We start from the raw sequence: 13,905 nt of genomic DNA, 5'->3' as shown, positions 1-13,905 counted from the left end.
TTTTTTTTCTTTCTTGTTTTTGTTTTTGTTTTCAGTGGAAACCAAGCAAGCTTGCACGATAAAGCTGAAGTACAATAAATGATAAAATGTAAAAAAAAAAAGGAAAAAAAATTGCAGATACCACCCTTTATCTTTCCACGGCACATGTGGGTACACATACACACCAGATCGTAATTAATGTCGTAATTAATGATGAACTGAAATATAATCATACCATGTTAATTGAATGTTTGAACATTTTTCATTATTTTTATCTTATTTTTATTTTTTACTTAAATACAGTTGGTTTATGTGTTATAAAGTCCGGTCCCTAATGGTTGTATATTTCAGAAAAATTTCTTTTGACATTTTTTTAAAAACTTTTTCTTTGTTTTCTTGCATTTTTAAAGTCAAATTTTCAACAGTGAAGTATACTTTTATTTTACACAGTCTGATTTAATTGAAACGTGGATGTGTTCACATGAAAGCAATTCTTCTGTGTTTGAACATGGTCCCACTTGATTCTTACGGGCCTTGACAATTTATCAATTTTCTGTGTTTACTGATCCAACTAGTAGCCTAGGATGAACTGCTCTTGAAATTCTCGAAAAATTCCAAACTTCATATGTCGCCCATTTTGACGGCAAGAGGCGCTGAACCGAATACTGTGCATCCACCAATCAATAGACATTTTGATTCTAAGAATAGAAAACAGGGATTTCCTGTAGCGCCCTCTTTGCTGCCACGAGTTTCAGCGATTGTCACGGCCTATAAGAATACAGGGGCTATGGTTTGAAAATCAGATACATCTTTCAGTTTATCAGTTCTTTGAGTAACTATTTGTTTTTCCTTCGATCTTTTCTCCTTGGTATACACATCCTCGACTGTAAAGTTGTAGTTTTGAATTTCTGCAGTTCCAAAAATGCAAAAAATAATTGCTGAGCTCATGACTATCACAATACCGACGATCAAGAACTTGTTCCACTGTTGGATTGTCTGCTGGAAAAATAAATAGATTATCTCACTACTAAAATTTAAATACGCATTTATCACTAGTAAATTTTTTTATCAAAAGTTTTTGAACCACCCTAAAGGGCAAACATTACTTAAGAGGATATGTGTTATCTCTAGTTTCCAATGAAATAACCTTTAGCAGTGAACCAAACATCTCTTTTTCGCACTGCTTCAGTAACCTATCAGTTCCATTCTTTTAATAGGGGAATTAGAGGGATTAGAGGGATCAGGTGGAGGCGACAAAGTTTCTGAACCGTCAAAAAGATAAATTTCATATTTAGTTTTCATAACTTTTCGAATAAAACTGTCTTGTGTTTATAATTTTGTGCTTTGGTAGCAGCTAATTTCTCCAATACTGTTTGACCGCGGATTGTATGTAATTCGGCAATCTGCCAAGTAAAGACTATTCCATCTGAATTAATCTAGCAGGGGAGAAAGAAAAATAACGATGGGATTTTGATGCACGCTTTTTATAATGTAACTAGTGCCTTATTCATTTATTGCATTCTCTAAAATAAAATAAGGGAAAACAAATATAGTTACCATAGAAACAACAAAAAGAAAAGAAAATATTTTCATTTCGTTCAGGAATGTAAAAGCAAAATGGTAAGCTCAAAACTTTGTTGTGAATAAATAAATCAATTCATTTTTGTCGTGAGAATATAGATCGAATATACTTTAGATTTAAAAAATGTTGCTCCGAGCAAATTTTCATTTTTACAAAACTAAGGCTAAATAATAGAGAAGCAAAAGTGCACATCTGTAGCAAATCAACTAACACCCCTATAAACTAATAGATACGTCCATTTCCGCCTATAAACCGGATATCTGCCTTTCCATGTAATCGATGGTCAAACAGTAGCTATTTCTTGATAAACGAAATAATTTTTCACGTGATCAAGGTTTGTTTTTGGTAAGTGGAAACATAACGTTTAATCCAGATGCTTTTGCCACACATGATATGTGATTACCACTAAAGGTATAGTTACCACCCTCAGAACTTGGTACAGTCAACTCTTGATAACTTGTCCCAAGGAACCGGGTAAAACTTTCGAGGAATCGGTAGTTTGAGCTATCAAAAGTGCCTTTCCCCAGTCTTCTCAAGATTTTTTTTTTTCATTAATAGTGCATTATGGGTCGACTTTTACGCTTAGTTTGGATAAATTTAAATATTAGGACTAGGAAAAGATATTCTTTCAGAGAATAAATTTTATTAAGATACTTCGAGAAGAGAAGTTATGTTGGACTGCTTAAATTTTTATCGCAACTTAAAACTTCATGAAGTTTGTATGTCATAGCCCCAATATATTTTCTATTGATTTCAGTTAGTATTGCTTTTAAACGTCTTTATGCTCTTCAAGCAAATTATTTGAGTCATCCAGAAAAAAAAGCCTTCCTTTTTCATTTTTTGCCACAATTCTAAATGTCTCAAAGATTATAAGAAATAACATTTTAGGTCGTCATCCACACAAAAGGAAGCCCAATCGGCTACCCCTCACGTAATCGTGCAACACTATGTGCATAAAGGAGCACTATTGCAAAAAAATTATCCCCCTTGCACCAGCTGATAAACAAAGCAATGCGTAAAAAAACTTTTTTTTTTCTTTTTTTGGCTGCATTTTTATGCAAAAAATAAACACGAAATTTTCCTAAAAACTTCGACGCTCAGTACATGCGAGATATAGAGATAATTTTGTATTGAAAATACTAAATTATTTTGGGACCGAATGAAAACTTTGAGATAAAGGAATATTCAAGTTATAAGACTTCGAGTTATCGAAAGTCGACTGCACTAAGTTGTCTCTAACGCCCGTATTCAACAGAATACTTGATTCTTGTCTTAGTCGGTCGCTTTAACGGCAGATTCAAGCTTTCTCACTGGCTGAAAATTGTTTAGACCGGCGATTTGACTGATATCCAATGAACTAAATCATACACCGAGGGCAGGTAACAGTATTTGCAGACATGAATTTTCGAGACATTTGAAGAAACGCGTTTTGGATTCGAAACAATAGGAAATATGTTGTAATTGACGTGATTTTCATCCCCCCCCCTTTTTTTTTTCTTAGCGGAAACGAAATAAGCAAACTGCAAGCTTGTACAATAAAACTAACGCACAATCGATGGCAAAAGTGTAAAAAATTGAAAAATTTGCCGTGACTGCCATTTGCCTGCCCTCGGCATTACACCACACTAAAAAACGCAAATCTAAGTGCAAATTCCGTGTATTTTACTGCAAAAGTTACCGGTACCGAGGATACTATCAACTTGTTTAAAATATTACAAGGTGCTATTCTAACAGTGCTGTGAATATTAGGGTAGAGTGTTGTACCTTGGGACACTTTTCATATTTTAATTTTAAACATTTAAAATCAAATTTAAAATCTAAAAGTCACGTTGATATACCCCAACATACTTCTATGCAATATATGTATTTTTTAAATTCAGACAGTTTAAAAATGAAATATTGCCAGCCATTTAAAGTAAAAGTTCCTAGTTGTCCCATGGTACAACATACTATTGTACCTTGGGACGCAGCCTGTTGTACTATGGAAAAGTTTTCATAATTCAGGAAACAACCATATACTTGAACTAATTTTACACTATTATTTTAATATTTTTTTCATGGTAGTGAATTAAATCATGAATAATTAATTATGAATAATCAATAACGAATTATAAATTATTATCTAACATTAAATTTGTTTAAAAGACTAAATAGGATTAGAACATTGTTCCATGTTTATAAACATATATTAATTATTAAGAACCATGCATATGTTGTACCTTGGAACGTGTTTTAAGGTACAAAATGTTTGACTGTCCCAAGGTACAATCACCACGTGGTTTAAAAAAAAAAAACAAAATTATGGTTAATCTAGATGCACTATCATTATTTTCTCATAAGCAAAATTTCTAAAGTACTTCTCTTTTATAACAAAATTAAATCCAGTTGATTAAAGACAGAAAATGAATTAAAAATGAAGAAAATAGTATTTACTTTGGTGTCATGGAATTTTCTTTCTCTCATAAAATCGTCAATTTTACTCATTTGATGCTAATTTTTCCAATGGCACTATCACCAGCGTTGATTCGCTGTTCCACACAGGAGCCATCGATGTAGATTCTCAACCACTCCGGTTCAGGGTAAAGCGCATTGATAGTTGCATAGGATAAGATCTCTACAACATCACAGCTAGTACCTGACTTTCGGACAGTGGAAACAAAATCTGTAGCAACATCAAAATTCGATAGTTTAAAGGACTGCGAGGAGTAGGCTGATTTTGACACTCAAAATTGAGGTTATGGTAATCTTTCAGGTTCAATACTTCCTGCAGGTAACCTGCCTATGTCTTTAGACAACGTTGCCTGGAATTCTCCAAGTTCCAGAGGGCAAAGTATCTAGGAAATAGCATTTTTTCCCAAAGCACCAGAGCTTTTTCTTTAATTATTGTTTTTAATGGCTAGTTTTCAGTGCAAAAAGTATAGCATTTACATGGGAAGTTTTTACAGCACCAGTGATTAGGCGAAGGAAAGTATCAGTTACTTCAGTTTTCAGTCATAGAAGAATGTAAAAAACACAAAAGGACCTAAAAGTATTTTATGTTTATTTAAATGAAAAAATAATCCAACGGTAATATTGTTTTTGAGAATAACATATCAAAACACATGAATTGTATATTACCAAATACATAAACAATTATTCATACATTTTTTTTTCAGTGATAGAACACATCTTTAGCTTTAATTTAAATACCTGCAGTATTGAATAGCAGCCGTGCCTCTTAATGAAAAACTACTTTTGTCAACTCATTTTTTGCACAAAAAACTGCTTGTAATGTTTTTTAAATTAAAATAATATTAAATTATATAAGTTCCATTTTTTAAAAAATAAATCCTGGTGAATTTACCAAAAAATATGTTAAATTGCGGACTGATTGATTGATTTCTGTGTCGGACACTATTTACTAAAGTTGCACATGGGCATACAGATTAGGCTTAGTGCAGGACAGGAAATGAAACATTTACAATAGTTTGAGAGACTGTAACATATAAACCTGACCACACATGAGAGAAAACTTGCACATGATTACTTACCAGCATTGACATATGAAGTACACCAATTGTTTTCAAAACCTGAAAACGGGGGTTACAAAACATTTTTCCTTTTCGTATGTGAGTGAAGTGTATTGACCCTGTTGTCATTGCTAACAACTGTATAGATATTCCTTCCGGCGCAAAGCTTCTTGCATCCCAAACACTCTCTCGCTAGATTCAAATCTATCCATAATTTCAAATGGATATTTAACAATAAAACAATGAAAATCTGTTCAAGATTAGGGCCAGAACATCATTCATACTATGATTTCTAAAGGACTGCGACTTACGAGTGCTATAACTTACCTTTTGATTACCACTTCACCAGGTGGTTTTTTTCTTTCAGAACTTTCCAGTTGAACGATGACATTACTTCGATTTTTCTCATAAAACATTCTTGCAATAAATAACCGCTCTTCCAACTTCAGTGATTCTACGTATTTATTTCCGATAATTCAGTATTCACCTGAAATGTCAATATATGTGCTATTACGCAATGGAAGCAATGTAATTGTATAAATACATTTGAAATCAAGAACTTAAAACACTTTGTTTTATGTTTTTGAACCAATCTGTATAAAAGTGAAGTCCTTTTCCCATAAATAAATATCTGAGGACAAATAGTGTCTGAGCACTTGTACTCTTTTCCTGAGAACAAATTTGCAAAGTGACGAAGAATAAAGCATGGTAAAATCTTTTACTAGAGGATGTACAAGAATAGGTACATAGGGTATAGGTACATAGGAATTGCGTTTCAAAATACAAACTGACTGCAAGAGGGTGAAGACCGCAGGCTTAGGGAGAGAGAGAAGCATACTCATTTCAGACAAGGGCCCCTAATCTGACTCAAACTAGAATTTACCCGTGGGGACCGTGCTAAAAGAGACACCCGTAACATCGAATCTTATAATCAGGATCGCGGAAGTGGCGGCAGGTGTCCGTGACACACCTGATTAGTTTAACAGGTCTGTGGTTCCATGCGTCGACATTGCGAAACGTGAATTTTGATGACAAGTTTTGAGCATCTGCTGTGATATGAATATGCTCTGTTGTTAAAATTATATCACCATTTCCGAGATCATTTTTTTTTCTAATCTTGCATACCTGCGATCATCGCTCTCTACTGGTCATAGTTTGCATTTTCGAACAGAAGTTCCTACGTAAATCCTACCGATATAATTAAATATGTTTGTATAGAATGAATTATTTTTATTTTATTTATTATGTTATTTTATGTGCATCTATTTCTAATTTTATTACAGGTTTGAGTGATCCAACTTAACTGGAGAATTATAACTGGAGAGCCAACAGTCATAACAGATTGATGCTGCTCCTTAGCAAATATTCTCACGTTTTTGAGCATTAATCGAGCTTCGGTCCAGTATGCAGAACTAATAATCTGTTTTCTACCAAGTCTAGTAAATTTTGAGTTGAACGTTTTGAAGCTTATTGTGAATAAATAATACGTAGTTAAGAAAAATCAAATATATAAAAATTAGCAGAATTTTGTTCTTTTTTGAGGATTGCATTTGCATGAACTGAGACGTTATTGAATTTTTTTGCACGTTAAAAATAAATCCAAACTTGTCGACGGGGCAAATTTACGCGTTGAACGTCGGAGCACCTTTGCGTACGTTCTTACTGTATCTTACTTAAAAGTTCTCCTGAAACTTTTTTCGCTCAAAACTGTTTCAAGCATTTTTAGTATTTTCCAGCTATTAAGTTTTGAAAATTACCATTTAATTTTTAATTAAGTTACACATTCCCATTTTATAGCTTACAATCATATACTACTGTCTTCATGCCCCTTCAACTCTAACTTTATACACTATTCAGTCTGTAATAAATTTGCTTTATTTTAGCGATGGTAAGACCTTATGTTCAAAACACTAACAGAACCACTTTTGGTGTCAAGTTTATGCAACCGACTTGGACTCAAAAATAATTTTTTTAACAGTTAAAAACACAAGCTAAGCAACAACTGAATAAACCAATTTTGACTCCATTAAATGCTTCATAAAACCGCAATGTCTAAAATTTCATAAGTTAAAACATTAAAATTAGAAAATTCATTGAAAAAAAATCCGCGTAAACGTGCCCCGGACACCCTAAAACATTTTTTCTTTTCTTTTTTTTTGATGAAGATATTAGTTGGTCTTTTTTTAGGTCCTTTATTTTTTTAATATATATTAATGACATGTCATACATTAAATTATACGGTACAATTACTCTATATGCAGATGATACAGCATTAACATATTCTGCAAGGAGCATTAATGATATAAAAAACCAAATAGAACTTGAGTTAACTGCTATAAATAAATGGTTAACTGACAATATGTTATCTCTTAATATAAATAAAACAAAATATATAAAGTTTGATTTAAAAAAGAATGGAATTAATAAAATTGATTTAGGCATAAAATATCACGAACTAACATGTGACTGCACAAATATCTGTAATTGCCCTACCATAGAAAGAGTCGAAAATATAAATTATTTAGGTATAACTTTTAGTGAAAATTTAAAATGGAAATGCCATACTGACAAACTTGTGAAGAAATTAAGAGGTAGAATACATTGGCTTTATCTATTGAGAAATATAGTTGGGAAAAAGTTTCTTAGATGTTTATTTTATGCTTGGATAAACTCAATAATTACGTATGGTATTTGTGCATGGGGAGGTGATTATGAAACAAATCTTACCAATTTAAATAGAACTTATGCAAAAAATTTTAAAATAATTTATGGATCTAAACAAGAACTTAAGAAAAACGATACTATTTTACAAAAGTCAGAGAAAATCTATAATATCAGAGAAATATATGCACAGAGAATATTGTATTTTTTGCTTAACAACAATAACTGGTTTGAAATTAATGAAAAACAATATAATACTCGAATTTCAGGTAAACAATATAAAGTTATAAAACCAAATAAAACGATTATTAAAAAGCAATTCTTTTACTTGGCACCGCGGCTGTTTAATGAACTAACGGAAGATGTTAGGAATGAGAAGAACTTCAAAAAAATATAAACAAGGGGTCAATGAATATATACAAAATAATGACATTCTATCAATAATTAACTTTTAGCTGATAAAATATACTGACTTGCCAACCGGGGGGGGGGGGGGATTTTGTATTTTATTTTTTATACTATTGAATGTTTCAATGCAAGTTATTGTGTTTTTTTTTCTGGAGTCAAACAGTCCAATAATTGTTCTGTGTAAAATTTTTATTACTTGTGTAAAATTAATTTGTAAATATTACTGTTAATACATATTTGTGTTTGTACTCCATACTAAACCAATTAAAAAACACTGCGGACAGTGCCTTTGGCGCTCTTTAGTGTTGAATTTAATACTAACTCATGTTGAACTATAGTCAAGATTTTCTTAATGTTTTGTTATGACGTTTGTAATTTATGTTTTATAATTTGTAAGTTTTTTTTTAACTTTACTTTTTTAATTTTGATTACTGTTATGTATGTGTATTTTGTTTGTTAATAAATTTTATCTTATCTTATCTTACTCCGGAGATATGACTTATGAATTCTCCCAATTGAAAAAGCATAAAAACTGACTTTAGATGAAAAGTGGCAACACCCCACTATTCAAAGCGTACTTCTGTTGTTTACACTGAAAGAAAAAAGTACAGTTGGCTCTCTGTTTAACGACGCTCTATTTAACGACTTTCTCTACTGAACGACGGCTTTTCACGGTCCCAGATGGTCCACTGTAGTGTTAAAAGCATTCTATTTAAGGACGCTTTCTACTTAACGACGATTTTTTGTGGTCCTGTGAAAGCCGTTAAACAGAGAGTCAACTGTATTAGCTTGAAATTTATACCTAATTCAGCTTAATTGGATAAAAAATAAAGAAAATAGAGAGATTTTTTAAAAATTCATACCAAAAAGGTGGCTTCAAAAAGTGATCAAAAATCGAAAATTTGAAAAAAATCTCCAAAGCTTAATTTTTATTCAAAAAATCTAAAATAATAATAGCTTCATGGATATCTATTCTTTAAAAAAAAAATGGATACAATCTGAGACATGGCGGCACATTGCAAAAGGCGATTTGACGTGAAATGACTCTACTGCGAAAAAATTAAATGGTGATGTACTAAAAAAATAAATAAAAAAATCAGAAGCATTTAAAAATAAAATAAAAGTGGTTTATTTATCAAATAATTGTGTTACTTATTTGTATAATTATTAAGTGAATAAAATTTAATTTACATTTTAAACATGCCTATGTCATTATGACTAATCTTATTACTAAACTTAAGTTGGATGTTTAAAATTTATGTATTATTATATTTTTTCTATAGTCTTATTAAAAATTTCTTTTTTTTGATTATATCAGAAAAAGAAAAGAAAAATAACTCATTAAGAAAAAAAAAAACATACACTTGTCTCCCAAGAGTTGACAATTTCTGTTTAAAAAGTATTTATATTAAACAGTTGATCTAAGTGGAAAGCATAAGTAACTCTCTTCCTTGTTTTCATGTTTATAAAATAAAATAAATTACAAAATAAATAAGTTGTAAAACTTATATTATTAAAAAAACAAACAAAAAAACGAGCTGATGTGTGCATCACATGACTTCCTTTTACTCCAAATAAATGTTATTTTCTCATTATTGGCAGTTTTAATGTGATTCAATAGTTTACTCTCTAAATATCACCAACAGTGGCCAAATTGAAACCAGATTTAAAATTTAAAAAAAAAAAAGGCAAAATTTCTCCCCAAGTTGGCGACAAAACTTGACGACCAAAGGACTGACGATATATCGCCAAGTTTCCGCCAAATTATAACACCACTTGAGTTTACATCGAAATTAACAATGATTCGCCTCTCAAAAAGGGGCAAAAGACCGCCTTTGGAGCATACGAATGCAACCAAAAAAGGAGGTGCACAACTAGACCCCACTAGGAGTCTAAGTACCGAATTTCAACTTTCTAGGACATTCCGTTCTTGAGTTATGCGACATACATACACACATACACACATACGCGCATACATATGTACATACAGACGTCACGAGAAAACTCGTTGTAATTAACTCGGGAATCGTCAAAATGGATATTTCGGGTGTCTGTACGTTCCTAGGCATATATCCACGTGTGGTCAGGTTGAAAAATAAACTCAACATCCATTCGGGGGTGAGCAAAATGGAAATTAAGGCCGATTTTTGAGTGAAAATTTTTTCGCGAATACAATACTTCCTTTTTGGTAAAAGGAAGTAAAAATACAGGGGGTTGCAAAAAAAAAAGGAAAAAAATCGGACAAAATTTGCATCATCGAATGGAAGTAGTAAACTAATTTCTTTTTGATTAGTTTGTTTATTTAGTTTTGTCTCTCACTTTATTAGAAAATAATTTGCAATATATCTCCTGGTTTTATGCATCGTTTTTCGGTTTTCTTACAATTTTAAGCAAAAGACCTACTATTTTAATGTTGTTTAACCAAGGAGACAACATTTTGTTTTCTTGTTGTGTCTTGGTAAACAGTATTTGATGCAGTATGCCGTTTCAAGTGGCTTGGAAATTATAGCCGACGTCCAGGAAGTGTACAAAAATGAACTGTGAACATTTCCGTTAATCGGCAGGCCATCCAAAAGTGAGTTCAATGAAATCCTTGAGTTTCCACAAGAGAAATCGTTCGTAAGACGGGGAATTTGTGAGCGATAAACGCAAAAAGGGCAAAAACATAGCTCGGACAAAAGATTTACGAGTTCCAAAAAGTTCAGTCTTTCACTGAAAAAAAAACAAATTCGTATGATTCCAAAGATGCCAGAAACGTTTGAGACGGGCCGCAAGTCCATGCTGGAAGATATACCTTTCACTGATTTACCGTTCAACCTACGCATAACCGCCAGAACGATAGGACTTGGCTCCAAGCTCCTTAGTTAAACATCGCCAAGCACCTAATGTTAAACATCGCCAAAATCCGAAGTCAGACTTGGTTTATGATGGAATCAGCACAAGTGACAAAAAAATCTCTGGTTTTTGTGGATGAGAGACGTAAAATAAATCAAAAAACGTACCAGAAGGACATTTCAGAAGCTGTTGTACTTATGTGGGCCTAAGAGTACTTTGGCAATGTAGACTTTCCATTTTAATTCGACTCCACACCAATTCATATGGCTAAAAAGACTTGATGTGGTGTAAGGCGCATTGTTTTTGACATGATATCATATTTAGAGTGGACGCTGTACTCGCTAGACCTCAATCCCATTTATTGCACTGTATGGCCTATTTTAGAGTCAAAGGTCTACCCTAAGCTACATAAAAGTTTGAACTTTCTAAACCAATTGCTTTAGAGGGAATAGGATTGATTAAAGACAAAATACTTTCGGCCCTTGGCTGAAAATTTCAACAAGCAGGTGCATCTCTGTACCACTGCAAAAAGCGGTCAGTTTGAAACCAATTAGATTTATTGATTACTAAAGGTCTACTTATATTATTATTTTTTGTGTTTTGTTAATTTATTTATTTTTAATAAAGTTACATGAAAATTTGCTTGTCCCGGTTTTTTATTTATTTGTTTTATTTATTTATTTATTTATTTATTTTTGCCACACCCTGTAACATAACTTGTGTTTAGTTTTTGCAACATTTTGGTACAGCTCTTATCCATATCAACTAAAAAACTTTCTTTCCAACAAAAGAATTAAAATGAAGAAAAAATATTAATGATTGTAGAGTTTATTTATTTTTATTTTGCTACTTTTTATGAAAAATATTTTTTATTTATAATAAAATTTATTTATTTATGTCAACATGTTTTAAGTATGTTTTAAGTTACTCAAGTAAATAATGCTTTGGAATTGTCAGTACATTTTTTTTTATGATTTCAAACACATGTAACGCTGTTCCTATAGCAAACATTTCATATTGAGTTCGAGAGAGTCATACACTGTTAAAACTACAGGTTGCGTTTGGCACCTGTCAGGGGTGAAACGCTTGTTCACCAGCGACACCCGATAGAGAGCCGAAATTGCACCCTTAGCAAGGGTGAAAAACTGACTCCCTTCACCCAACGTGCACCGTAGGTGAAAAGATGGTACCCTAGGTGAGAAAAATGGCACCTTTATTGCTTCCTATAGGGATTCCCCCCCCCCCGTGTTGTGTGCGTTTTTGAATACAATTGTGTTTTATTTATTTGATTTATATATACGAGGGCATTTGATCACATTTCAACTTTCGAACATAGTTTACAAGTGTTCATGACTTTAATTTGTCTGTTCGTGCACTAACTTTCTTATATTCACACTTGAATTGCTCAGTAATTAATATGTTGTTGACAATTTTTACTATAATCCGTACCGAAAATGAACAGGGAAGGTATTTATCAATCATTTGCCGGAACAACCAGAAATATTAGGTAACATTAGATTAGAATCATAGGAAAATAAAAGCGTTTCATAAATGTTTAAAATTTTAATCGAGCGTAACTTATCAATACTTATTATAAAATTCGATATTTGAGTATCCTTATGCGTACAAGATAAATACTAATTTAAAAGCCCTTCTTTCCAATGTCAAGTTTTCCGTCAGATTAAAAATAAAAACGAGCAGATAACTACATTAGCTTCATGCAATAACGCCTGAGAAAGATACGTTAACCAAAACACGATGTGAAACTCATGAGTCAAACGCTAAGTGAGATTTCTTTTCAAGCAGTTTTTTTTTTTTTCCTCCGCCTTTGCTGCTCTGTTCGTTTCCACTACGTAATTTCATTGAGAAGAAATAGACATTGGTATATAGGCTGTTTACGTCGATGCATTTTTATTCCGGAATTAGCAATTCAATTATCAGCTGATTTAAACGTTTTTATTTTTAATGTTGTTGTTCAAGATAGTACTGATAGATAGTTTTAGGTAACAGTTTTGCAGGATATAAATAACAAGACATTAAATGTTTAATAAGGTAAACGAAACAATAAGAGTTGTCAACATACTTTAAACACTTTAAATATGTTCGAAAGTTCTGAGAGCTACAATATGATCAAATGCCTTTACTTACGCGAGATTTCGAAGATTAATCCACGAAATTTTCAGTTTTGTACTTCATTCAATGTGAAAGTAAATTTCGTTGCACCTTCCTTCGTTCGCCATTCAAACTGGAGTTGTCGTTGGACGATAAGTCAGAGCGCATGCGCAAGGAGTCGCTCTCCTATTGAATGGTCTTTTATCACTTTTGTTGACGTCGTTCACCCACTGAGGAACCAAAAGCACCTTAACGACACTTCCTAGCCTCTGTTTCACCCAGAGGCACCGTTTTTTCACCCTTGGGTGAAATTCTTTACCCCTGTGGAACTCCTGGTTTTAACAGTGTACTCAAGGTAGTGACTAATATTTTGACTGCTCAGGTTTTAGGTTTCCCAAGGTGTCGCATTATTTAAAAAAACTATGGTAGGGTTACGGTAACGCGGCTGCGGCGAGTTTTTTAAAAACTTGGCTCTACAGCCATTACATAAGTTCCTCTAAAATAAAAAAATCCGTCAAATACCGGACACAAAAAGAATTAAAAGCTCATTTAAAAACTAAAATTATCTGTGAGAGAAAGTAGGGAAAAAAATTGAGAAGTTTAAAGTATCATTTAATTAAAATAATTTTTCAACTCCATTGTTTATCATTAATCTAGCCAAACGACTGCGTTAATATAGCCCCGTTTGAAACTTGCCAAGTTTCTTGACACTAATATATTTGTCCATTGCACTAAAAGATATATTTTTTAAGTCCGAAGATAAAACAATAGAAAGCACATGATCTGCAATGGTTCGGTTAGTTTCTAAAAATAGTTTAA

The sequence above is a fragment of the Uloborus diversus genome, chromosome 7, assembly GCF_026930045.1.
Source record: "Uloborus diversus isolate 005 chromosome 7, Udiv.v.3.1, whole genome shotgun sequence".
Classification (NCBI taxonomy): Eukaryota; Metazoa; Arthropoda; class Arachnida; order Araneae; family Uloboridae; genus Uloborus; species Uloborus diversus.
This window is presented reverse-complemented; position numbering follows the sequence as displayed.